Source organism: Neomonachus schauinslandi, chromosome 8 (genome assembly GCF_002201575.2).
Source record: "Neomonachus schauinslandi chromosome 8, ASM220157v2, whole genome shotgun sequence".
Classification (NCBI taxonomy): domain Eukaryota; kingdom Metazoa; phylum Chordata; class Mammalia; order Carnivora; family Phocidae; genus Neomonachus; species Neomonachus schauinslandi.
This window is the reverse complement of record NC_058410.1, coordinates 32,817,926-32,844,087: the sequence shown is the minus strand read 5'-3', so window position 1 is coordinate 32,844,087 and position 26,162 is coordinate 32,817,926. Positions and strand designations below refer to the sequence as shown.

The following is a 26,162-nucleotide window of genomic DNA, read 5'->3' as shown; positions in this document are numbered from 1 at the left end:
ACACTTTAACCTTTCCCATACACAATCTGTATTCATTTTATTAAGAAAAACGAGTTTCCCTTTTTCTCCTTAAGAGAAGTGGATTAAAGAAAAATTTTCAAGGAAGGTGTTCATTTAGCAGCTTTTCTACCAGAATCCAAAAGCAATTAAACAGAGCATACCGGGGAAAAGTGAAAGATTATCACAGTGAGAGCGGGCTCCCCAAACGAAGGGTGAATATGCACCATTGTCTAGCATATGACCCTGCCACATTTGCTTTTCAAATCCTAGTGAAGGCCTTTGGCACCATTTTCTAATAATCCCGTAGGACTTCTACTTCCTTGTTTTTTCAACAGTATCTCAAAATGTTGACACACTTATTGAACTATTTTTGGAAGACCTAGCTCTGTCTACCTTCAGGGTTCAAGATACAAATAGATGAGAGCTACAGGACAGACCTCTAGCTGCAAAACTTGGCAGGCTTCCTGAGTTCTCCAAGAAAAATTCAATTGGCAACTCCATTAGCAGCAGAAGAGCACAGAGCAAAGGCAACAACTCTGGACACAAGGAGGCCTTGGCTGTGCCTGAAACCCCAATACAAAACTGAATGACTCTGGGTAAGTTTAACCTCTTCCTGACTCACTTTTCTTCCCTGTCAGACATAGGGTATGAAATCGTTTTAAGAATCAAGTGAGAGGGGCGCCTGGGTGGCTCAGTCATTAAGCATCTGCCTTGGCTCGGGTCATGATCCCAGGGTCTGGGATCGAGCCCCGCATCGGGCTCCCTTCTCAGCGGGAAGCCTGCTTCTCCTTCTCCCATTCCCCCTGCTTGTGTTCCCTCTCTCGCTGTGTCTCTCTCTGTCAAATAAATAAATAAAATCTTAAAAAAAAAAAAAGAATCAAGTGAAAAAATGTTCTAATGATTTACTTTGAAAAGAAAAAAAAAGCTTTACAAATTAAAACAATTTAAAAAAAAAGAAAAGAAAAGAAAACCATTAGAAGTCTCTGCCGCGACCATCACATACAGTTTTATGCTGTTATCTATTAGGAGAAGGAAAAAAATCTATCAATGACCTTGATGAAGAAAATGATATTTTGAACACACCCAATGTTTCTCAAACTTCACTCACATACCAACTTTATAGTTTTTGCCAAATCCAAACACTTAAAGATAAAGATAGTTATTTTTAAATCAAGTTACTTAAAAAATACCTACTTTATTTTAGCCTTACGCTAAGTTAATATCAATGAAATCACAGGTTTGAAGCACTTGTCTGTTTTTCCGATGTACACTGACATATATATTTAACCAGTAAAAGAAAAAGATTCATCTGTGTACTTAACTCATTTTAACATACCATCACACTTTGGGGAAATACTATCCTGATCTACTGTCTGCAACACCTTCTACATGAAGGAACAGAGTACTTGAATTTATGAATCTGTAAAACCCACCAAACAATTTAACCTACACTAACCACACACACATATGAGTCTTTGGGTCTTCTGGGGCTTCCTCACACCTTCCAGCCACTACCTTATTCAGAACTCCATTTCTGTTGCCCCAAACTCCATATACAAAAATCCCTCATATGTGTATCTTCACATGCGTGTAATTCCCACTTCCTATTCATGCCCTAGTAATGAAATTTTTCCCCTGAAAGTATTTAACAGAATCCACAGGAGTTCAAAGTTTCCTCTAATCCCTGAATCAATATTCAAAGAATATTTAAATACATGTATGCAAACCATGTATCAGCCTAAAGATAAACTAAGGTATTCAGAACAGTATAAAATTAGGTTGCCATGTCTTTTTTTTTTTTTCCCAAAGATTTTATTTATTTGAGAGAGAGAGAGAGCACAAGCAGAGGGAGCCGCAGAGGGAGGAGAAGTGGGCTCCTCGCTGAGCAGGGAGCCTAATGTGGGGCTCGATGACCGAAGGCAGATGCTTAACTGACTGAGTCACCCAGGCACCCCAAGGTTGCCATTTCTGAAACATATCCACCAAACTTCTTACTGTGTATTTTTTTTAAGATTTTATTTTATTTATTTGAGACAGGGAGAGAGAGAGAGAGAGAGAGAGAGCATGAGCAGTGGGGAGGAGCAGAGGGAGATGGAGAAGGAGACTCCCCGCTAAGCAAGGAGCCCAAAGTGGGGCTCAATCCCAGGACCCCAAGATCATGAGCCACGCTGAAGGAAGATGCTTAACCAACTGTGCCACCCAGGTGTCCCTACTGTGTATTTTTAAATCTAATTCAAGTACATACTGTAAGATTTGTAAGCATTTGTACTGAACTAATCCTTGAAATTATCACAAGAAAAAAAAAAATACATTTGCTGAAGTCTTCCTAGGAAGCACCTTCTTGTTCAAAGATATATCAGTCATCCACTCCCATCCACCCTAGATGTTAGCTCAATCATCTGACTTTCTCTTTCTCTCTCTCTTCATATATATGAATATGAATATATATATACATATATATAAATACATAAAATATAACTGAAGTTCAACTCAGTATCTGGCATGATAAAAAGGACAATTTTATTATGGCTGCAGTCATTACCAAACTGTGACTACCATAGTCATCTTGGGAATTTTATTTTTATCAATTTAAAACCCTAAATCAGTGGATTGAACATGAGTTAATTTCTGTTCCCTCCCAAAACCACACTAAAATGACAGTAAGGAATTTTTTTTTTTTTTTAAAGGGGAGGGACAAAAGAGGGACAGGATAGGCCAGCAGATGCAATATATGAACAGAATTTGAGAAGATGGGAAACAGATGTACAAAGTAACGGACTTAGCAAAGCAGAGGAAGCCAAAGCTGAATCCCCATTCTGGTGGAGGCCCACAAGAAGCAATCTGCATGCTGGGAGAGGCCCTGAGAGCCTACGAAGTGGAGGTTCCAGATGCCACTGAGGGCTGAGATGAGAGACAGAGCTGAAAACAGCTCGTGGAACACTGAAAGTCCTCCTCCTCTTTCCCTCTCTCTCCCAACCTTTGCAGCCAAAAGACAAGAAGTTCACTCTATAAAGCAGTTGAAGGAAGTCTCCAGAATCCAGACCCAGAGAGCGGATGTGAGGGGCACACAGAAAACAGGAGGCCCGATGACTCAGTCAACACATATTCACAAAGTGCAAAACAGACAAAATATTTGCCTTCTTGTAGTTTACACTCAGATGATAATAATACATGCTATAGAAGAAAGAAAGAAAAGGAAGAGATTTAAGGCATACTAGGCTAGGTGTGGGAGTAGAGCTGTAGTTTCAAATAAATGATCACAGAACACATAGATCTGAAGGAGTTAAGGGAGTAAGCAATGCAGGTATCTGAGGGAAGAGCATTCCAAAGGGAAAACAAGTTCAAAGGGCCATCAAGTAGGGTTAGATTGGAGATACTATACATAGGGGGAAAAAAGGACATTACCAAAAAGGAAATTCAGTGACCAAGGAGCAGCTTGGAAAATAGGAAAACAAAAAAACTCAGTAGAGAGATTAGAAGAAAACACTGAAGAAAGCCAACAGCCAAGCAAAAAGACAAAGAGATGGTATAAGACAGAAACAAAAAACAAAAAAACAAAAAATACTAATAAAATTGGAAAGTCAATCTAGAAAATTCAACATCCAAATAACAGAAGTTTCAGAAAGATCAGAAAACATAGAGGGAGAAATTATCATAGAGGAATATTTCTAAAAGACAAGAGTTTCCAACCTGAAAGAGCCCACTGAGTGTCCAGCACAATGAGTAAGAAAACTCCCACACCCAAAGCACACCATCATGAAATTTCAAAACACCAAGTTCAAAGAGAAAATCCTAAAAACTTCTAAGGAGAACAAACCAGCCACAAACACAGAAGCAGAAATTAGAATTGTGTCGCTCCTTCTCAACAGCACTGGTATGCCAGAATACAACAGAATAATGCCTGAAAAAGTCAAAGGTTAAGTAATCACTAACTTAGAATTCTATACCCAGCCAAACTATAAAAGCATTCACCTTAAGAGTACAAACAGGCATTTCAGGGGCACCTGGATGGCTCAGTCAGTAGAGCATGTGACTCTTGATCTCAGGGTTGTGAGTTCAAGCCCCACAGTGGTCATGGAGCCTACTTAAAAAAAAAAAAAAAGGCATTTTAAGAGTGGGAAAAAAGCTGCTTTAAGACATGCAAGGTTTCAAAAAATTCACTTTCCACTTGCACTTTCTTGGAAACTACTGGAGGATAAAGTCATACAAAGTAAGAGTTAAGAAACAGACATAGAGCCCAGTAACCTGGGAGCCCAGTAAGAAAGGCAAGGGGAATTCCCAGAATACAGCTGCATGGTAGCTCCAGAAATAAACCAATCCAGCAAGATGGAGGTTTCCTAATCTCAAAGATAAGAACTGAACTAAAAGAGCAGTTTTTGATCTTGTTTCCCAAAATGCTTTCAAAACTGCTCCCAAAAATCTCTCTCTGATACTCAGACACACACACACGTGTGCACGCACGTAAACACACACTTTACTAAAGTCTCAGGCAGTTCATAAACCACACTGAGCAGTACCTTCCCCACTAACCCCACTCCACATCAAGCGTGTCTAAACTAAATATTCTCGATGCTCCTTTCTGGCCCCTAAGGTGAATGAACCTAAGGGATAGCCTGTCTGGACGAAAAGAAAAAGAACCTAAGAATTATGGCAAAGTGTAAATTACATTTTAATTTAATGTCTTTAAGATAGTGGGATGTGTATTTATACTGGTAGAATACACAGGAAACTCAAAAATATGATTAAACTCAGCACTGTTGTTATCAGGATGGTGGTTCCACCTCAACAGATCTAGAAACCTGAATTCAGGGTTTAGAAAAGATGATTAGAGAGGAGATAATCAGACCTATATGAAAAGTTTCCAAAATCACAGTTCTCTTGGGGTGCCTGGGTGGCTCAGTTGGTTAAGCATCCCACTCTTGGTTTCGGCTCAGGTTATGATCTCAGTGTCATGAGATGGAGCCCCTTGTCAGGCTCCACGCTCAGAGCGGAATCTGCTTGAGATTCTCTATCTTCCTCTGCCCCTCCCCCTGCTCACACTCTCTCTCCCTGTCAAAATAAATTAAATCTTAAAAAAAAAAAATCACAGTTATCTTGGAATAGGGCAATCAGAAGGTAACATAAGTCTTTATGTATTTGAACATTTTTTTCAAAGAGGTTGATAGTGAGGCCATAAAAAGAGCAAAGCAAAAGGAAACTGGCTTTTCAGTTACAGAATGCAAGCTTTAGTTTAGATACAATGAACTTCCCTACCTGATCTAGACAATAAGGTGTCCACAGATGAACAGACAAATCACTTTGGAACCCTTTCCATGCGCTCTAGTTCTTAACCTAGAAAGAACGAACACCATCCCCATGACACTGAAGTTAGTTACATATGCAAAATGTTAACTTGGCTACCTAAAACAAAGCCTTACTGAAGATATTTCTTGGAGTGAATAAACAGATAATTCTTATTCCTCACATGTATTCCATATTACTATAAGGATTATTTAGGAGGCAATCTACATACATCTAGACCTTTATGGCTCTAATTTGCTAAAGTGAAAAAATATTAATAGGCAGAGCAATATCCGTGAAATGAAAACAAAGTTCCATATTATAAGTAATTGAGAATATGATATTAGCCCAAATTCAATCTTCAGGAAAAAAATCCAGAAGCAGTATAAAATGTAGTATTGTCCCTATACTAACGGGTAAGTGACGTCACTTTAAAAATGAGAAAATTGAGGGGCGCCTGGGCAGCTTAGTCAGTTAAAGGTCTGCCTTAGGCTCAGGTCATAATCTCAAGGTCCTGGGATCGACCCTGCGTCCAGTTCGCTGCTCAACAGGGAGCCTGCTTCTCCCTCTCCCTCAGCCCTTCTACCCCACTCATGCTCTCATTCTCTCTCTCTCTCTCAAATAAATAAATAAAATCTTTTTTTAAAAATGAGAAAATTGAGAAAACCACTGAAATTCTCATTAAAATAAATACTATCCCAAACACTGGGTATTGAGAGAAGTTAGACATGAAAAACACACATCTAAGAAACCCACACAGATCTCAATCCAACCACAAAGTGAGAAAAGCAAATCCCCTATATGAAATATTGCCTACATGACATTTCTACATGAAATAGTCCCAGGTTCTACATCAACTCCAACTTTCAAAGAATCTTCACTAAAAGCACCTCCAAAATATTCTACAAAGGTTCAATGAATAGATTTGTCAAATATATTAAGTATAATGTTATAGATACTTCACATAACAAATATATATACATATATACATGAATATATTCCCTCTCTCATACAAAATGCACACCCATACACACTTTACAGAAAAGCTTTAAAAAGCACTGGTTATCACTATCAGCTATTTCTAGCTATTAGAGATGATTCCTCTCTTTCCTTTTTGGCTTACCTGTAACTTCTATATAACTCAAGTATTTATACTTGGGAGGCCATTCCCCTATAGCTAATGATACCAGCCATGACTCCATGTTAGATTTTAGTCTGGGGCACTGCCCAAATGAATGATAGATATCTTATCAATATTGAGTTGCTGATTTGTGCCAAAACGTGGCATTTCCAAAGGATGGTCTGTCTGGAATCTGTGGGGGATTTATATACAAATCTTCTATTAACTCAGGCCTTCCAAAGAGTCTGGAAATGTTTGTTGGGGGAAGAGGACAAGGGCTGAGAGTGGATTTGCTGACTCCTAAAGGTCCAGACCCGAGATTCCAAGATTCTATAAAAGGGCAGTAAATTAGGGTTTGGCTAGTATTTGCTAGACTACTGAAGCCAGCATAAACATTTACTTACAGCTTTTAAATCTGTAAGGGTACCCAGTGGTTAGGTACAGTAATTCTGAATCTGAGAAAGCAAACAAGGCCACTGGAGATGTTTCTAAATAAAGGTGGGGCGGGGGAGGTAGGCACATTTCCTTTGTTTCCTCCAAGTAAAAACAGATTTTAGAAATGCAAAATTTGACTCTCAGCAGTATAGATCCCTATAAACTACTATATTGCCTTACAAAAATATTAGCAAGGCATACTTTTTCAAAAAGGTGACACACAGCTTTCAAAAAGACTACCTCAGTTTAAAAAACAAAGACAAAAGGCCCATACTTTTCTGTGGAAACAGAAACAAAGTCAAATCTTTAAAAATACTTAGCATTCTACTATATAAAATATAAACCCCACATTGCTAAATAAAATGGCAAAGATAAAAACCCTTACAGTTCTCTAGCCACAGTAATATGAGAGTGGTGATTCAGAGCAAAACCTGATGTTAAACATAACTATACAATATTACTAATTACAGAGTAATTTTACCAATAAATATTTTGGTTGAGGACTGCTTTGTCATCTTTGCAAGTATTTTTAGTTGAAAGCAAATGGTTGGGTAGTACACATGGACATGGTTATGATTTTTAAAAATCTATTTTAAAATCTGGTGACTGGATAGGTCTTCTAAACTCGATTCTTTATAACTGGCAATTTGGAAAGGGTAAGCCACAGGAACGTTACGTTACGAAGCAAAGGACCTAACAAGCTCACCAACTCAGATCAGCACAAAGCTAAACTGGAAAGTGTCGAGTACTCACAAATCTAATAATGATGGGCCCGGAGAGTCACTAACACCTGTATGTGTACTAAAAGCTACCTCTCCAAATACAGTAAGAGCTATCTGAATTTCCCTGTTTTACATTTGCACAGTTATTTTTTGCACAGTTATTTTCCCTTCAGATTCATCCCCTAAATCTGCAAATTTGCTTCTTTCTATTCGGGATTAAATTTCTGATTTTAACGTACATACCCAGTTGCATACATACCCAATTTAATAACACATCCCAGTTGAAAATATTCCATAACAGCTTAAATTTTTTATAGAAGTTGGTAATAATTTCACCAAAATTCTAATTTTGTTAAATTATCACTTTTAATCGTTTTAAGCAATCCCCATCCAATTCAGACACTAAGAATTTGAAGTTGGGGGCTCAAGTCACCCACCTATTTTCTCTGGAAGGTCTTTGCACACAGTGCTCTAACTACTAGGACTGGAGGTAAAAGATTAAAAAACTGTTATGACTAGGTCTTTCTTAAAGCAGGGTGTTTTAAAAGGAAAGAAACTGTCCCCTCCCCTTACTCTAAATGAGCAGTCTCTTGTTCTCAGCAGTCCTTCTGCACACAAGACCACTACTGACTTCAGTGGGAATTCTGCCCAAGAAGTGAGGAAGACAGGATAGGATTAAATGAGCCCTAAATCCACACCATTGTTCCAAGTCATTATCACTTGTACAGTTCTCCAATAACCTCCAAAGAGTAGATATCTGAGGTTTGATGGTGGTTCTCAAACTGAATTACAGAACTGATCACGGGAGCTCTAACAGGTGACACTGCCTGGCTCTTTAAAAACTGTGTCAGCCTGACGTATGGTAGTCGTTTGACCCTTATCCTAATCCAAGATTGCGTTGCAATGCAGCCCCATCAGTGACTGCAACAGCAATCCAGTGATTTCTCACAGCAATGAGACTGCAAACAGAAACTGAACAGGAGTAAGTACTATTGGTTTCCCAGTAAAAACTATTCAAAGCCTGAGAATCCTACATCCCAGCTCCTGCGGCCAAGAAATTGACTCAGTTTTCCTCAAGTGTTAAACCTAAGGTGAAATGTGATAGAAAGCTAAACTAAACTGCTAATTCTCACACAATATTATAGATAGAGAATATAGAAATAATGCATTCCGGTGAGAGAAGAAAAAAGGAGGGGGAGGAGCAAAGAATATGGACGAATAAAGGCAAAACTGTAAGAATCATTAAAGAAAAAAAAAAGCTTACATAAGAGTAAGAAGAACAAGTCTCTGGCACGACACCCCAAAGACAACATTTTGGACGCAAGAAGTTCAAGAAACTGAGGAAAAGATGTGATTCAAAAAAAAAAAAAAAAATCCACTGCTCCTCCCTCTTAATCACGGCGGCAGCGGTTGTAGTGATGGAGAATTCAGTTTAAGGCATCCTAAATTAGTAGGGAGGGCTTCTCAAGAGACCCTCCCCTAAAAATAACAGACTGTAGGCGAGAGCTCTTCTAATCTCACCAAAAAACCCTGACCTCGGAGGAGGTGAGCGATTTTGGAAAGTGTAAGGACCGACGACGCCCCCGCAGACATCCCGGCGGCTGGGGGGGGGTGGGGGGGGCAGCGTCTCGTTTGGTTCCGTTCTTCTCTTCTCTCCCCCTGCAGCTCACCTAAAACCGTTCCCAACCCTCTGCCCCCCGCCCCAGAGGAAGCAAACGAGCCATCGGGGCAGAAATGGCCTGGGTGTCGCAGTTGTAGGGAGCAGAGCGCAAGAGTGCACCGCTCTCCGCAGCGGCGCGGGCCGCGGGCGTCCTCTGGGACGCCGGCGACCCGGGCGCGCGCGGGCTGAGGCCGCGCGGAACGGCTCGGCGAGGCGCGTGGAGCCGACGCGCCCCGCTCGCCCAGCTCCCTGCAGAGCCCACGCGCGCGGCCCGCCCGGGGAGGCGCGGCGTCCCCGTCCGCGTTTCCTCTCCCCAAACCATCCTCATGAAGAACGCCGCCTCCGCCTCCCCGGAGCCCCCGAGTTGGGCTCCACGCTGGGCTCGGCTCGCGCGCCGCGGCCCGCGCCCGGGATGGAGCCGGATTCCTCCTCCAGCCTCTCCGCGGGACCCCGGGCGCGCGACCCTGAGCCCACGGGCACCTCTGCGGGGCCGGCGCAGCCCTCACCATGCCCCTACCTCTCCCGGCTCAGACCAGACGTGGTCCCGACTCCCGGGAAGGGAGATGGGGGGACCGCAGTGGAGCGGGGAAGAGGGAATCCGGCCTGGAGCAACAGGACCCGGACCTCCGGGCGGGAATGGGGTCCGGCAGAGAGGGGGAGGAGAGGAGAGAGGGAGCGGCAGAAAATCCCAAAGCCGGTCGCCCTCCCCCACGGTGGGACCGTCCCGCCACCGCTTCCTGCCAGGGATCAGCTTCCCAGCTGCAGCCAGAGGAAAAATCCGAGCCGCTCCTGCAGCTCAGCAGGGACTGGCCGCTCGGCCCGGGCTCCCCCGACCCAGGCCCGCCATTCCGCAGCCCCGCAAGCCTCCTTACCCAGACACTGCACCTCCAGGGACTCGCTCGCCGCGGGGACTGGTCCCGCTCCAGCCCCAGCAGCCGGGCCGCGGCGCCCGCCTCCTCCCTCCGCTAGGTTTCAAATTGAAATTCCCTGGCTGGGGCCGTCAGAGGACTCGGCGCGCCAGCCCCGCCCCCTCGCGGCGGAAGCCCCTCCTGCGCCCCCGCCGGACGCGCCCCCAGCGCGGAAACCCCCGCGGGCCGTACCACGCCCCCCGCTCTCAAGCCACGCCCCTGGGGCGGCCCTTCCCGCGGGATTCGCCGTCGTGGTCGCCGGGTACCCAGAGCTGGAAAGATGCGTCTGGCGGCCAGAACTGCCCTGGTTAGTGACTGCTAATGCCCGTGTGCAAGGCTTTTTTACCCGCTACATCCCGCCCTTAAATCCTTTTTACCAACTTTTTAAAAGTTATTTCTTCAAAGTGCATTCACTGACTAATCCTTTATTGAACACCTATTCGGTAGCGGACACAAGGCTAGACCCTGGAAACACGGAAATAAGAAAAGTGCGTCCCCCTCAGTTGAGACTGTTAGAAGTGCTTTCACAGCGAGGGTATTGAAAAGGAACCATTTATTCTTCCTGTGGGAAGGGCTGGAGGGATTGGGGAAATCCCACAGAGGAGGGACTTTTAAGCTGAACCCAAAGTCTGAGCAGGATTTTTCCAGGCAGCGGCCTGGGAGCCTGGGTTGCTGAGCAGGACAAGGCTGAAGAGGCTGCAGACCCACACACACGCACAAGATACCTCCCGGTGCTTTGCTTTTATATAATAACACGACTTTTTCTCAGATTCTGCTTATTGCATCTTTTCTGAACGTTGGCATATCAAAAGGGAGGCGCAGGTCATTGCCTCGGGCATTTGCCACCCATGCACCTCTTGTTCTTTACTTCCTCCCTCCTTTAATGAGGGCTTTAGTGACTCTACTACCTAGGCCAAAGTCTTTTCTTTGCTAAACGTAACCTTTGCTAGAATGAACAACGTCGAATGGAACCTTGGTTACAATATCTTCCAGGTGCAAGGTGCTTTTCAGCTGACAAAGCCCCTTCACATTTTTTATCATTTGATACAGTAACTTTATGGAAAAGGCAGGGCAAGTATTATCTCCAATACATCAAAGAGAAAATGAAGATGGGAAGACAAACTATTTGCTAAGGTCTTGCAAGTAAGCAATAAAAATAGTAATAGCTAACATCAATTGCATGCTTTATGCACTAGATGTTGTTCTAAGTCCCTGATGTATGTGAACCTACTTAATCCTGCATGTGCTAAGTACCCACATTAGAGTTAGTCTAATATGGGCACTAATATGGAGGGAGAGGAAACCTGATAAGATAGCAGCTCTGATGAAAAAAAACAGGAATTTTATGAGAGGATACCATTAGGAATGTTGAGGCAGATTTCCAAAGAAACTAACAAAACTGAAGCTTCAGGATCCCTCATTTTCACAGGCCTGAAACTAACTGTATATTTGTAAATTTTTTTTATTAAAGAGAGTCCCTAAAGTTATGTAAGCTCTAGAGCCCATAAAACCCCGGTCTAGACCTGATGGAACCCTTTAAAAATGCTCATGCAAAATAATAACATAAATATAGGCATAACTGATAAAATATCCTTGTCATAGGAAATGATACCCCTCCTATGTCTTCTGCTGAAGCACGTGAATCACTTCTGTAAACTACCTTTTTTTTTTTTTTTTTTTTTTTTTTAAAGATTTTATTTATTTATTTGAGACAGAGAGAATGAGATACAGAGAGCATGAGAGGGAGGAGGGTCAGAGGGAGAAGCAGACTCCCTGCCGAGCAGGGAGCCCGATGCGGGACTCGATCCAGGGACTCCAGGATCATGACCTGAGCCGAAGGCAGTCGCTTAACCAACTGAGCCACCCAGGCACCCTGTAAACTACCTTTTAAGAAGGATATTGAGAAGCTAAATTATATCCATTGATGGGTAGCCTTGATAACGTGGGAGCCAGCAAGATTTAGGCTAAAGAGATGATCAAAGGTCATGGGAAGGTTGTTATCAAATATCTAAAGGCTATTGTGTGGAAGAATTAGACTTTGTGTTTTGGATACAGCCTTACAACATGTCAGTGGAATGGAGCAGATTCTGTGATGACCTGGGAGGAACTGAAGGTAGAAAAATCAAATTCCAGGAGCTATAAGGAAGGGAAGAAAACAGATGGAACATGGTACAATACAGATGTCAGCAAACAACAGGTGGTATTCCAGGCAAACAGGGAGGGCTTAACAGGGAGAGAAACAAAGTTTGGACAGACAGGCAGGACAAAGTCCTGAACAGGTGATACTCAGAGATGCAGGCGAAGCAGCATAGGGCAGGACCACCAGGCTGTAGTTCAAGCCAGAATATTAATCTCCAGGAAAACAGGTTGATAAAAGCAAGGCTGGGTCTTCCCATTACACAGAGTAGAGTTAACAGGCAAGGGACTGACACATAGAACAGCATAGGGATCTGGTTACCAGACCTGAGAGTCATCACATTCAATTTAGCATCACAGCCTCAATCTTAGGCACCATCTGCAAGCAAAGCCTGTCTGGCAATATAACTAGAAGTTTACCCAGGATCTCCTTAAGCCCTTCCTTACCAACTCATTCACACAGGCATGCTCCTAAGAAATCTTGATCCCAATACACTGGTGATTCATTCTTTTATCTTTGTGCCTCTGGGTGCCAAGCCCAATCAGGTGGAAGTACTGGACTGGCTCTGAACTGAGAACCTGCCCTTCCTTGACATGGTCCACAGGCAGGGAGACCTGACAATGCACTCATGTCCTGTCTGATAGAGGCAATCTCAGAAATGCATGCATTCCCAGTTCCACGGCCATAAGCAATAAAGACACCACGTAGATGTCAATAGGAGTCACCTGGCCAATCCTTGGAGCTGTTTTAGTTACCTGTGGCTGCATGACCCCCAAAATTAATGACAACCATTTGATTGCTGTGATTCTTTGGGCATTGAAGCAGGGCTCAACAACAATTGGGAGGATCAACTGTGGATGAAGGATCCAAGATGGCTTCACTCACGTGTCTGGCAGTTGGTGCTGCCTGTCAACTGAGGAGCCTAATTTCTCCTCTACAGAAGCTGTCCTTTTACAGCTCTCTCTCCATGTGGCCTTTTAACAGGATAAGCCAGACTTCTTTACGTGGCACCTGGCTTCTAAGAGGTTAAAAAAAAAAAGCTTACAAGGTCTTTAAGACCTAGGCCCAGAAGTCACACAGCATCATTAATGCTACATTCTATTGGTCAAAGAGCTAGCCCCAATTCAAAGAGAGGTATCAGAGGCTTCACCACTTGAAAGGAGTGGAATGTGTGTACAGGGATGAGAAGAATTGTTGGCAGCCATCTTGGTAAACCTTTCACCACAGAAGCCATGTTTTTCTAGTCTAGTATTAGAATCTGCCCTCCAGCAACCCTTCTCCTTTCCATCTGCAGTAAAGTTTTCCCCAGGTTTTTCCTCAAAAGAAACAAATCCCCTTTTTTTATCTAAGTCACACTGAGTGGTGGCGATCTCTTTTTGAAAGACCATTCCCAACTATTGCTAATAACAAGTATAAATTTCTCAAGCCTGCCAAACTGAGGTATTCCCTCAATTGTAGTTGGAGTTTTGCCACATACACACTCCTGCTTCATTTGTCTCAATGACAGAGAAAGAGGCCTGGACACGCTGATTCCCTTAGGCTGGAACAGAATCTCCACTGTTGCTCTCCATGGGATTTCATGGTCAATTGCTCCCTAGAACTGAAAGCAGAAACAGAATAGGGCCCAATAAAAAATCCCCCCAAAAACTACATTTGGAAAGAGTGAAACAAAGATGTATTATTTCAGCTTAACAATCTGAGTGTCATTATGTCCCAGGCCTCGTGCCATGCTCTGGACATACAAAAATGAGTAATACAACATCTCTGCTGTGGTGAAATTCAGTCGGGTCAATAATAAAGCTGGTAAAAGGAATCAGGAATTCTGGTTCCTATCTGTGCCCTCAAATTGTTCTCACTACCTAACACAGACAACATTTACTCTGCCAGATGACTCTCTGTCATTTTATTTAGAACATCCATGAAATACAAAGATGAAACATTGGGGTTTTTTTATATCAATGCATCATTGAGTCCCATTTTATACCAATTCAATTCAGGCAGTGACACAAAGCAAGTTTGTAAAAGTTTTTATTTTACTTTGATTCTCAGTAACAAGTAAAGAAAGGTTATAGAGCCTTCCATGTGTGCCTGATCTTTAGTGGGAAGGGGCTGAGAGGCCAGGAGTAAAAGTCCCAGGCCTATTCACAGACATAAACGTAGAGCATAAGGAAAGGAAGAGTCAGTGGAAAGAACCTTATGAGCATGGATCCCCATTTTGCAGGGAACAGGCAAATGTCTTACCATGGAAAATGTCTAAGACAGACACCAAAGTTTAATGAAATGGATTGGCATGTGATTCATCCTACATGGTCAACAGATCTGTAATTGCTGAACTCTCCCAGACAGTGACTGGAGGGAGGGCTTGCTTGGTCAAGTGAAAGAGAAATACTATAATTCTAGTACCCACTTACTTAGATATGGGGATTAGGGAGGCAAAGTGAAGCAGCATCACTGGACTTTGCTAGACAGGCAGAGCTACCATACAATACCATAGAAAACTTCTGATGTGGCCCAATACTCTGGCCTCACTGTAAGGAATCCTGCTTGTAGAGCGTAGTTTGTAAGTGGCCTCCACAAGTAGTTGATGGGTAAAAACCCATCAACAGTTACAACAGCAGAAGGGACTGTTGAGTAAAAGCATCAAGAGAAAAATGTCAGAAGAGCAGTCTTCTGGATGATATGGGCTTGGCCTGGGATATCTACATAGCCCAGACCTGATTGGATAGTTTGTAAAAGAGTCCCTGGAGATAGTGGAGACAGAAGGATTGGAAATGGAATATTACAGTTTCTAAGCAAATACATTCCTCCACTTGGAAAATGGACCATCCTAGAGGTCCTCAGGTTATTCAAAACAGATGTACAGTAGAAGGTTGGTTTTAGCAAGATACTGTCCTTCAGTTTGGTTTTGTGTGGTTCCCTGAGGTACACAAATGTATTCTACTTATTAGAAAACACTTAAAAAGATAGGAATTTTGGGCGCCTGGGTGGCTCAGTTGGTTAAGCGACTGCCTTCGGCTCAGGTCATGATCCTGGAGTCCCGGGATCGAGTCCCGCATCAGGCTCCCTGCTCGGCAGGGAGTCTGCTTCTCCCTCTGACCCTCCCCCCTCTCATGTGCTCTCTGTCTCTCTCATTCTCTGTCTCAAATAAATAAATAAACTCTTTAAAAAAAAAAAAAGATAGGAATTTTAAGGTTATGTGTATGGCTTCCTATTCCTATTGCTTCCTGGGACACCATCCTCTCCAGAGGAATATCTTCCTGGAGAGTATAGTCACTGGGAAGAAATACTCAAGAACCACTGGACTTTATGCTTTATGAGGGCAGGGACTGTGTCTGCTTTGTGCACCATTTGATTTTAGTTCACGAACAGTGGCTCATGTAGGCCTTCTTCAGTAAATTGTTGAAGGAATGAAAGCATGAACCTAATTGAAAATGGATGAGGTAAACTACTTCCCACATTTTGACAGATCTAGTGTTGAGTGGGAAATTCACAGGGCATATACCTTAAAATGATGGATACAATATTTTTTAAACTATTTTTTAAATACATGGCTGAACCTGGTAGAAAAGGTGAAGTAATTGTAAGAGGCCAGAACCTCTGAAAAGAAGATCGTGCATCACCCAGAGATCTATATATTGAACTGGATTCCCTGACAAGGTGGGGCTTTGGGTTGTTTCCCTTGGGGAGGGTCAGTGTATGTATGTTCTTTGTGTGGTAAAACAGATACTTGCTGGGCGCCTGGGTGGCTCGGTTGGTTAAGCGACTGCCTTCGGCTCAGGTCATGATCCTGGAGTCCCGGGATCGAGTCCCACGTCGGGTTCCCTGATCAGCAGGGAGTCTGCTTCTCTCTCTGACCCTCCCCCCTCTCATGCTCTCTATCTCATTCTCTCTCTCAAATAAATAAGTAAAATCTTTAAAAAAAAAAAAAACAAAAACAGATACTTGCTGACGAGAAGAACAGATTATGGCAAAGGCAAGGCTACGTGGTCACCAAACTATATTTTCTTTTCCTCTGAGGCATAAAACTATCCACATCTTTGAGCCTCCTTTGGAGCTAAATGTGGCCATGTGAGTGGGTTCTGGCCAATGGAATATGGGTGGAGTTGATGTAAACTGTCTCCAGACATGGTCCCTATTAAAAAATCCCCTACATCATCCTTCACTCTCTCTCTCTTCCTTTGTTTGCCAGGTGCGGAGGACCCAGAGAACTCCAAGGTCCTAGGGGATGATAGAGCTTCTAAAATGTAAGAAGTCTGGGTCCTTGAATGACTGTGAGGAGCAAAGTCTTCCCTCACCCCCACTTATAACCCATACTGGACTATGAGCAAGAAATAAGTAAGAAATAAGCCTTTGTAGTGTTGAGCCATTAAGATTTAAAGGGTTTTTTTTTTTCCCCATAGCTATTGGCCTATCCTGAAACTACAGCAATGCTAAACCAAACCATCCAAAAAATGAGAAAAGAGGAAACATATTTCAAGTCATTCTGTGATATCAAAACACAATAAGAACAGTACAATAATGAAAATCTTGAGGTCAATCTCAACAACAGGCAGAATAGTTCAAGTCCTAACTGTAGACACTAACTGTAGACATCTTAAAAAAAAAATTAGTGCTTGGCTTATAACTGTTTAACTCATTGGCTCCTAAGTAAATAGTGGCTTAGTGAAATTTTTACATCTAAAAAGCAATGCACTCTTCACCTGAGAGTCTCATGTATCTCTTGTGAGAGAATAATGTGTCTCTTGTATCTAGTATGTAACATTCTTTTTTTTTTAAGATTTTTTAAAAACTTTATTTATTTGAGAGAGAGTGAGAGAGAGCAAGAGAACGAGCAGGGGGAGCGGCAGGCAGAGGGAGAAGCAGACTCCCCGCTGAGCAGGGAGCCCGATGCGGGGCTTGATCCCAGGACCCTGGGATCATGACCTGAGCCGAAGGCAAATGCTTAACCAAATGAGGTACCCAGGCACCCCCAGTATCTAATATTCTAAAGTGTCTGTTCCCAGGGTGCCTGGGTAGCTCAGTCAGTTGAGCATCTGACTGCTGGTTTTGGCTCAGGTTGTAATCTCGGGGTTATAGGATAGAGCCTGGAGATGGGCTCTGTGCTCAGCAGGGAGTCTGCTTGGGATTCTCTCTCTCCCCTCCCTTTGCCCCTCCCTGTGCTTGTGCTCTCTCCCTCTCTCTCTCTCTAAGATAAATGGATAAATCTTCTTTTAAAAACAAAAAAATAAAATGTCTATTCTCTAAAAAAAAATTGAGATCAACTACAAGAATGGGACTAAGGACAATCTTTAAAAAGTGGATGGAGGTGATACTGAGATAAGTCGGTCTGACTGCATTTGAGCTCAGTGCTGTCAGTCATAGCTGTCTCGCCAAGTTAATAACACTGAACATGCCACCAACCAGAGGAGGAACCCAGTGGCCAGAATTCCAGGATACATGGGAGTTTTCAGAGAAGAAAAGTTTAAGATGTGAGAATAGTCTGATTGTGGTATCTATCAACTGAATTAACCACCAGCCCTGATTAATCTTATCTACCCGGTCAGACAGCTTCCCTTGCTGCCTCACTAATACCTGTTCAGATCTCCAGAAACTCTGACCTCAGAGAATAGCTTTCCCAGTTGGTTTGAGTTATAACTTTAATATAAAAAAATTTTTTTGGTCTGTCTTGGAAAAGGCTAACAGACAAGGATAGACTCCCCAAAATAAGAGTTGTGTCTAAATCTCATGCCACAAAAAAATTAATAATGTTGTCCAGAAGTTATTCGGGGTTGGGGGGGGTGGTGGATGAGAAAATCCACAGTATAGAACTCAAAACTTCCCCAAGGGTAAAAGTCATCTATAATATGCATGCAAATAAGAAAGAGTGAAAGAAACATAGTAATATGTAATTCTTTTTTTTAAAGATTTTATTTATTTGAGAGAGAGAGTATGCTTGCGTGATAGAAAGGGCTCCCATGGGGTGGAAGGGCAGAGGGAGAGAGAGAAGCAGACTCCCTGCTGAGTGGGGAGCCCAATTTGGGGCTCAATTCCAGAACCCTGGGATCAAGTCCTGCATCGGACTCCCCACTCAGGAGGGAGTCTGCTTCTCCCTCTGCCCCTCCCCCGTTCCTGTTTGTGCTCTCATGCTCTCTCTCTCTCAAAAATAAATAAATAAAATCCTTTAAAAAAAATAGCTGAATTGTTAGGTTATAATGTATTTAACTTGTTCCTTTACCAATGGACATGTATGTAGTTAAAATTTTTTGCTTCTATAAGTAATGCTTATAATAAAATTAATTTTCTTCTACATATGTCTATAAGTACATGTGCAAGTATATAGAATTAATTTCTAGAAATGGAGCGATTGGATGAAAGAGTATTTGCATTTAAAATTTTTATATATGTTGCCATATGATAGTATTTTTTTTTTTTTTTTTTTAAAGATTTTATTTATTTATTTCAGAGAGAGAGAATGAGAGAGAGCACATGAGAGGGGGGAGGGGCAGAGGGAGAAGCAGACTCCCCGCCGAGCAGGGAGCCCGATGCGGGACTCGATCCCGGGACTCCAGGATCATGACCTGAGCCGAAGGCAGTCGCTTAACCAACTGAGCCACCCAGGCGCCCATGATAGTATTTTTCATGGCAAATTACTTCACGTGCCACTGGCCAGACTATGGATTGACTGGGTAAAAAATTGATGACCGTATTAGTCAAGGTTCTGGAGAGAAACAGAACCAATACAATATATAGAAATATATAGGGTGCCTGGCTGGCTCAGTTGGTTAAGCGACTGCCTTCGGCTCAGGTCATGATCCTGGAGTCCCGGGATCGAGTCCCACATCGGGGTCCCGGCTCAGCGGGGAGCCTGCTTCTCCCTCTGACCCTCTCCCCTCTCATGCTGTTTCTCTCTCGCTCGCTCTCTAATAAATAAATAAATAAATAAAATCTTAGGGAAAAAAAGAAATATATATAAGAGGAGATTTAGTATAGGAATTGGCTCATATGGTTATGGAGGACAAGAAGCCTCACCATTTGCTACCTGCACATTGGATAACCAGGAAAGCTGGTGGTATAATTCAGTCCAGGTCTGAAGGCTGGAGGTCTGAGAAGGGGAATGGGGGGCTGTTAGTGTAAGTCCCAGAATCCAAAGGCCCCCCAGACTAGGAGCTCTCATATCTACAAGCAGAAGAAAATGAATGTCCCAGCTGAAGAAGAGAGAAATAAAATTCACCCTTACATCAGCTTTTTGTTCTATTTGGGCCCTCAGTGGATTGGATGATGCCTGCCCACAGTGGTGAAGGCAGATTTTCTTTCCTCATCTATAGATTCAAATGCTAGTCTCTTCCTAAAGCATCCTCACAGACACATTCAAGAATAATCTGGTCTATCCTTAGCCCAGTCAGGTTGATATATGTAAAATTAACCATCATAATGACTGTGCTTGGGATGGCTGGAGATGCAATGTGGGGGGGTGTGTATGGGGTGGGGGGGTGAGTTTGAGTGTGGTCGACAATAACAACATCCCTATTCAAGGAATGTCCTGGTTCCCATCTTCTCTGCAGGTACTCTGGATACCACAGGTACTGTGTTTGAATCATTCAATGATATTTTAGGTACAGGGGAAGTTAGGTCCAGTCTTGAATAGCCTAGAACATATGTAGAGAAAACCAGAAAACAGATTCTTTGAAAGAATGAGGTTATTCTAGGCATAGTTATTGTGCCAACTTAAAACTACTTCAAGGTGAAATTTTCTTAGGCAGGGTCAGAAAAAGAGCAGAGACCTGTGTGTGTAGTCAACTTTGATTTTTTTATATTTGGAAAGTTGTATTTTCTCAACTTGTTTATTTTTATGGTCTTGAATTTATCTGTGTTTTGATTTTTACAGCTATATTTTTAAAATGTCCAATCTGCCGGAAATATAGTGAAAGAAGAGAAGATAAGGGAAGATTTTGTGCAAAGCTAGGCAACAGGCCAAGGAAATGGAAAGCTGATTGTGTCCAGACATAACAGCGGCGGCAGAAGCAAAACTTAGGGAGATTCGGAACACTTCGTGATACTGACTGGTTGGCATAGTGGTGAGTTAAATATTTTAGGCCGAAGAGAGAAAATTGGGATCTGTTCCTCTCACGTCAAAGTTTCTTAAACTTTCAGCAGAAGATACACTTTATTTTGCAACTGATGATCTTTAATTGGAGAGTATTTAGGGAAAAAAATATAGTTAACTATTTAATTTTATACATTCGGTTAGGTGGGGATCTAAAATTTCTATAAATAATGTTTCCCAGTTTTCTATGTAGAAGCCTCACATCACTTTAGTTAGATTTATTCCTAGGTATTTAATTTTTTTTTCATGCTATTATAAATGGCATCATCTTAAAGTATTTCATTTTCTAACTATTTTTTATTGTTGAATAGAAATGCAAATGGTTTTAGTATGTTTGCTCATATCCAGTGATCTTAATAAACTCAATTTTTAATTCTGTTTTTCTGTAAATTCTTTTGGATTTTCTATGTACACTGTGGTTGTTTTAAAGTCTTCCCATAAATTCTCTGAGACATCTCTCTTTGGAAGAGCCTAATTTCCCTTCATTGAGTGTGGACAGTACTTGGTTACCTGCTTTTCATAAAATAAAATGTCATAGAAATGCCAGAGTGTGACATCTAAGGCAAAGTTAGAAAAGGCGTTGTGGTTTCAATCTTGTCCTCTTTTAGATCATTTGTTCTGGGAAGCAAGCTGCCAGACCATGAAGAGCACCAAGCAACTCTATGGAAAGACCCATGTGGAAAGAACTGAGTGAGGCTTCCTGCCAACAGCCAGCAAGAAACTGAAGGCTTCTGCTAACAGCCATGTGCAGGAGCAATCTTGGAAGTGGATGCTCTCAAACTTGCAGGCGAGCCTTTGGATGACCTACCTGATGTCATGCACTACCTTACACCAAAATCAACCAGTGAAGCCACTCCTCAGTTCCTGGCCTACAAAACCCGTGAGATGATAAAACTTGTTGCTTTAAGCTGCTAAGTTTGGGGTAATTTTTTATGTAAAAATAGATTACTAAAATATACACTATTATGCTTTATTTGCCAATAATAGTTTATTTCTCTCTTCTCAATCCTTTTATTATTTTATTCCTTGCCTTAGTATGCTAGGTAGGATCACCAGGGTATGAGTAGAAGTGATGATAGTGTGTCTCCATATCGCGTTCCTCGTTCCAAAGAGATTTCATGTATTTATCATTGTTTGATGGTTATGATAGGCTTATTTGGTAAATATCCTTCATCAAGGTAACAATACTCCTTTCTATTCTAAATTGCTAAGAGTTTACTTTTTATTTATTTTTTTGATTTTTCTAGAGAGAGAGTGTGTGTTCACACTAGAGCGTATTAGTGGAAGAGGAGGGGCAGAGGGAGAGAGAGAGAGAGAGAGAGAGAACCCTAAGCTGGCTCTAAGCCCGGCCCAGAGCTGGCAAGGGGCTCGATCTCATGACCCTGAGATCATGACCTGAGCTGAAATCAAGAGCTAGACTTTTAACAGACTGAGCCACCCAGGTGCCCCTACTTTTTCTTTTTTTAAATTAAGAATAAGTATTGAATTTAATTAATATAATCATATATAATTTATTTCCTTTATCTGGTTATGAGGTGAATTATATTAATTGATTTCAGAATGTTAAACCAGATTTGCACTCCTATTATAAATTCAGCTTGATTGTGGTGTGTTATCTTTGTACACACGGCTATATTAGATTTGCTAGTATTGTATTTAGGTTTTTTGCATTTTCATTCATAAGAGTAAATGGACTCTAACATTTCCTTTTTAATAGTATCCTTATCAGGTTTTGATATCAAGATTATGTTGGCCTTATAGAACAAGCTAGTAAATTTACACTCATTTTCTATTTTCTGGAAGTTTCTGTAAGGTTGGAGTTATTTTTCCTTAGTGTATAAATCATTCACTAATAAAGCCATCTGGGCTTATAGTTTTCTTTGTGGAAAGTTTTAATTATGGGTTTATATTTTTATTTTTTTTTTATTTTTTTATTTTTTTTTAAAGATTTTATTTATTCATTTATTTGAGAGAGTGAGAGAGAGAGAGAGCACATGAGAGGGGGGAGGGTCAGAGGGAGAAGCAGACTCCCTGCCGAGCAGGGAGCCCGATGCGGGACTCGATCCCGGGACTCCAGGATCATGACCTGAGCCGAAGGCAGTCGCTTAACCAACTGAGCCACCCAGGCACCCTATATTTTTATTTTTATTAAAGTCTCAATAAGTCGCATTTTTTCAAGGAATTTTTTATTTTTGAATTTTCAAATTTATAGACATTAATTGTTCATAATGTTTTTATTATCTTTTTTATGTCAAAAGGATCTGTAGTGATGTCCCTTACTTCATTCCTGACCTAGGTCCTTGTGCTTTTTCTCTTTTTTCTTGATCCATCTTCCCAGAGACTCATCAATTTTATTAGCTATTTTATTTATTTATTTATTTTTAAGATTTTATTTATTTGCGAGAGAGAGAATGAGAGACAGAGAGCATGAGAGGGAGGAGGGTCAGAGGGAGAAGCAGACTCCCCGCCGAGCAGGGAGCCTGACGTGGGACTTGATCCCGGGACTCCGGGATCATGACCTGAGCCGAAGGCAGTCGCTTAACCAACTGAGCCACCCAGGCGCCCCTTTATTAGCTATTTTAAAGAAGGGGCACCTGGGTGGCTCAGTTGGTTGAGCCTCCAATTCTTTTGATTTTGGCTCAGGTCATGATCTGAGTCATGAGATGGAGCCCTGGGTCAGGCTCTGTGCTCAGCAGGGAGTCTGCTTGAGATCCTCTCTCTCTCCCTCTCCCTCTGTCACCACCCCCCAAGTAGGTGCACACTCTCTCTCTCTCAAATAAATAATAAATCTTTAAAAAAAAAAAAAAAGAAAAACCTTTGACTTTATTGATTTTTCTCCATTATACAAGTGTTTTCTACCTAATTAGTATTTGTTCTTATCTTTATTATTTCTTTCATTAGCTGTTATTCTTCTAAAATTTTGAAAAAGATACGTGGATAATCGATTTTCAATACTTCTTATCTAACATATACTTTTATGACTATAAAATTCTCTCAAAACATTCCAGACATTTTGATGTTATACTTTTGGTTTTATTCAGTTAAAAATATTTTTAATTCAAAATCTAGGTGTGTTTTACAGTATTTGATATCAAGACTTACTGTGAAGCTCCAGGATATGTGATATTGCTAGAAAGATAAACAAATAGACCACTGAAACAAAATAGATTGCCCCAAAACAAACCCACACATCCTTCCTGGTCACTTGATTGATGAGAAAGGTGCCACTGCAAGGAAATGGAGAAAAGATGTCCTGTCAATGAATAATATTGAGGCCATTGGAGGACTTAAACAGGAAAAGAAATTAATCTTGACCCATACTTCCTTCCATACATAAAAATCAGTTGTAGCTGGATTATTGACCTGTGTAAGTGGTAAAACAATAAAGCTGCTATCTATGAGATCATATAAAAGAATGTCTTCATGATGACAATATCTTAGAATTAACACATGCATGTACACACACACACATACAACACTAACCATAAAAAAAGCAAATTAATCAATTGCGCTTCATTAACATTAGGAATGCTTGTTCATCAGAAGATACCATAGAGAAAGTGAAAGGCAACCTGAGGTGGAAGTGAATGTTTGGAATTCATGTATCTGACAAAGTATTCTTACCTGGAATTCATAAAGATCACTTACAAAAAAAAAAAAAAACCAAAAATTCAATGAAAAATTGGCAAAAGACATGGAAACTTCACTAAAACACAATACTCAAATGGTCAACAAACACATGAAATTGGGCTTGACTTTACTAGTCACCAGAGGATTGCAAATTAAAATTACAGCATTACGCCACTATATACCCATCAGAATGGCTAAAACTGAAAAGAATGATACACCAAATGTTAAGGATGATGAGAGAAGAAATTGGTAAAACCACTTTAGAAAACTACTTGGCAGTATACACGAAAACTGAACATATGCACATCTTATGGCTCCATAATTCTATACCAGGGAATATATTCTAAAGAAATGTGTACATAAACGCACCAGGACATATATGCAAATGTGCAAAGCAGCATTTTTTGTAACAGTCCAAATAACAGAATTTCCACAAACAATAGGATTATAGAATACCCATATAACCAGTGACAGTACAATAATAAAAACAAAGTAATTATAGCAATAAACAAACATGGATGTACCTCAACAATATAACGCTGAATGAAAAAAGCCAGACAAAAGAATATATACCGTGCAATTCTATCTATATGGAGTTCAAAACAGGCAATAAATCTATGGTGATAGCAATCAAAGATGATGGTTAATTTTGCCAGTGAAGTAGTGACTGAGGGGGTTTCTGGGGTGCTGGCAATGATCTATTTCCTGATATGGGAAGTGGTTATACAGGTGTGTTAACTTTGCTAAAATCCATTGAGTAGTAAACTTATGATTTGTCCACTTTTCTGAATGAATGTTATACCTCAATAAAAAAAAAAAGTTTAATTAAAAAACAAATGCTGACAGGCACCTGGGTGGCTTAGTCAGTTAAGCATCTGCCTTCGGCTCGGGTCATGATCTGGGATCCTGGGATCGAGCCGCATCTGGCTCCCTGCTGAGGAGGGAGTCTGCTTCTCCCTCTCCCTCTGCCTCTCCCCCCTAGCTCATGCTCTATCTCTCACTCACTCTCTTCTCAAGTAAATAAATAAAATCTTTAAAAAAGTGCTGAGGAAAAAAAATATAGATCTTTTGATCTCTAAGTGGTGGTGTCTCTCTGCATTTATCTCAGGCCTTCACAGCAGAAAGAAAGAACTCCTCACACTGTGAATATATTTCAAATTGTCTTAAAAGTATTAACACCAGTTTAAAAATAGCATAGATTATACCTTTAACATTTGGTTTAATAGGATTGATTTGTCTTCTTAACTCCAACCTGTTAATTACTGCTAAGTAACAGCTTTTATTTTTAATTCTGAAAAAAATTTTTAAAAGGAGCATGATTGTCAAAAATATGCTTTTGTCCCTCAAAATTATAGGTACTTTTAGTTTTCATATTTGAATAAATACATTTAATATTTCTCAACAGCAGTTTTGTCTTGTATTCAGGAAGATCAAATTACTGACTTTAAAATAAATATGTGGTGGAAATGTATTTCTATCTATATGGCCTTGATTCCCAAGGTCTGTATTCTTTATTTTTGAGCAACATATCAACATGAATTGGATATGATTATTCTTGTGAGTTATCAAGAAATTAGGATTGTGGCATAATTATGTTTGTGTACGTGTGCACATCTAAAGAAATATATCATTCATCACATATAGAGTCTAAAATGAGAAGTGTTTTTTAAAAAATCATAGGATTTGGGATGCATAGCTTGTGGGAGAATTTATCTAGTTAAAGGAGGGCTTGCCCTAATATTATTGTCCTTGTTATCCATCAAAAAACCAAAGCCAAAGCCAAAATGAAAAAAACAAGAAAGGATAGAAAACAAATTAAGACCAAAAACAATAGGCTAAATGAACAAGTTACTTTTTTCCAGTTTGGTAGCATGATCCCTTCTTTAGATCACAGAACAATTTTAGTGAAGAGAATTGCCAGAGGAAAGGATGAGAAACGAGACCCAGGAAACAATGTAAAACAGGGAACTGAAAAACACTTCTAAATAAGTGTTTAACCAATTGTTTGGAATTCAATGGGGTTCGTTCTGAGCAGGTGGAATTTTCTGCTATGATTATATTTATGTATTTAATAATATATGCCTCCTTTAAATTCTTTAAGCTACATTCTAAAAGCCAGTTTACTAGAAGAGGATTGAAGTCTTAGTTCTCAACCATTCTTTTTTTTTTTTTTTTAATAAGGCTAAA

The 26,162-nt window shown here is 41.0% G+C and overlaps 1 protein-coding gene across 1 annotated transcript in view; it reads right to left on the bottom strand.

Annotated features, from left to right (window-relative positions):
• The window catches only part of EPB41L2 (erythrocyte membrane protein band 4.1 like 2), a 216,263-nt gene extending 206,041 nt beyond the window's left edge, over positions 1 to 10,222 (bottom strand). The window contains exon 1 of the mRNA XM_044917548.1: positions 10,090 to 10,222. The gene's annotated coding sequence lies outside the window, so the exon portion shown is untranslated. The remainder of the gene's footprint in view (positions 1 to 10,089) is intronic.
• Between the last annotated feature and the right edge of the window lie 15,940 nt (positions 10,223 to 26,162).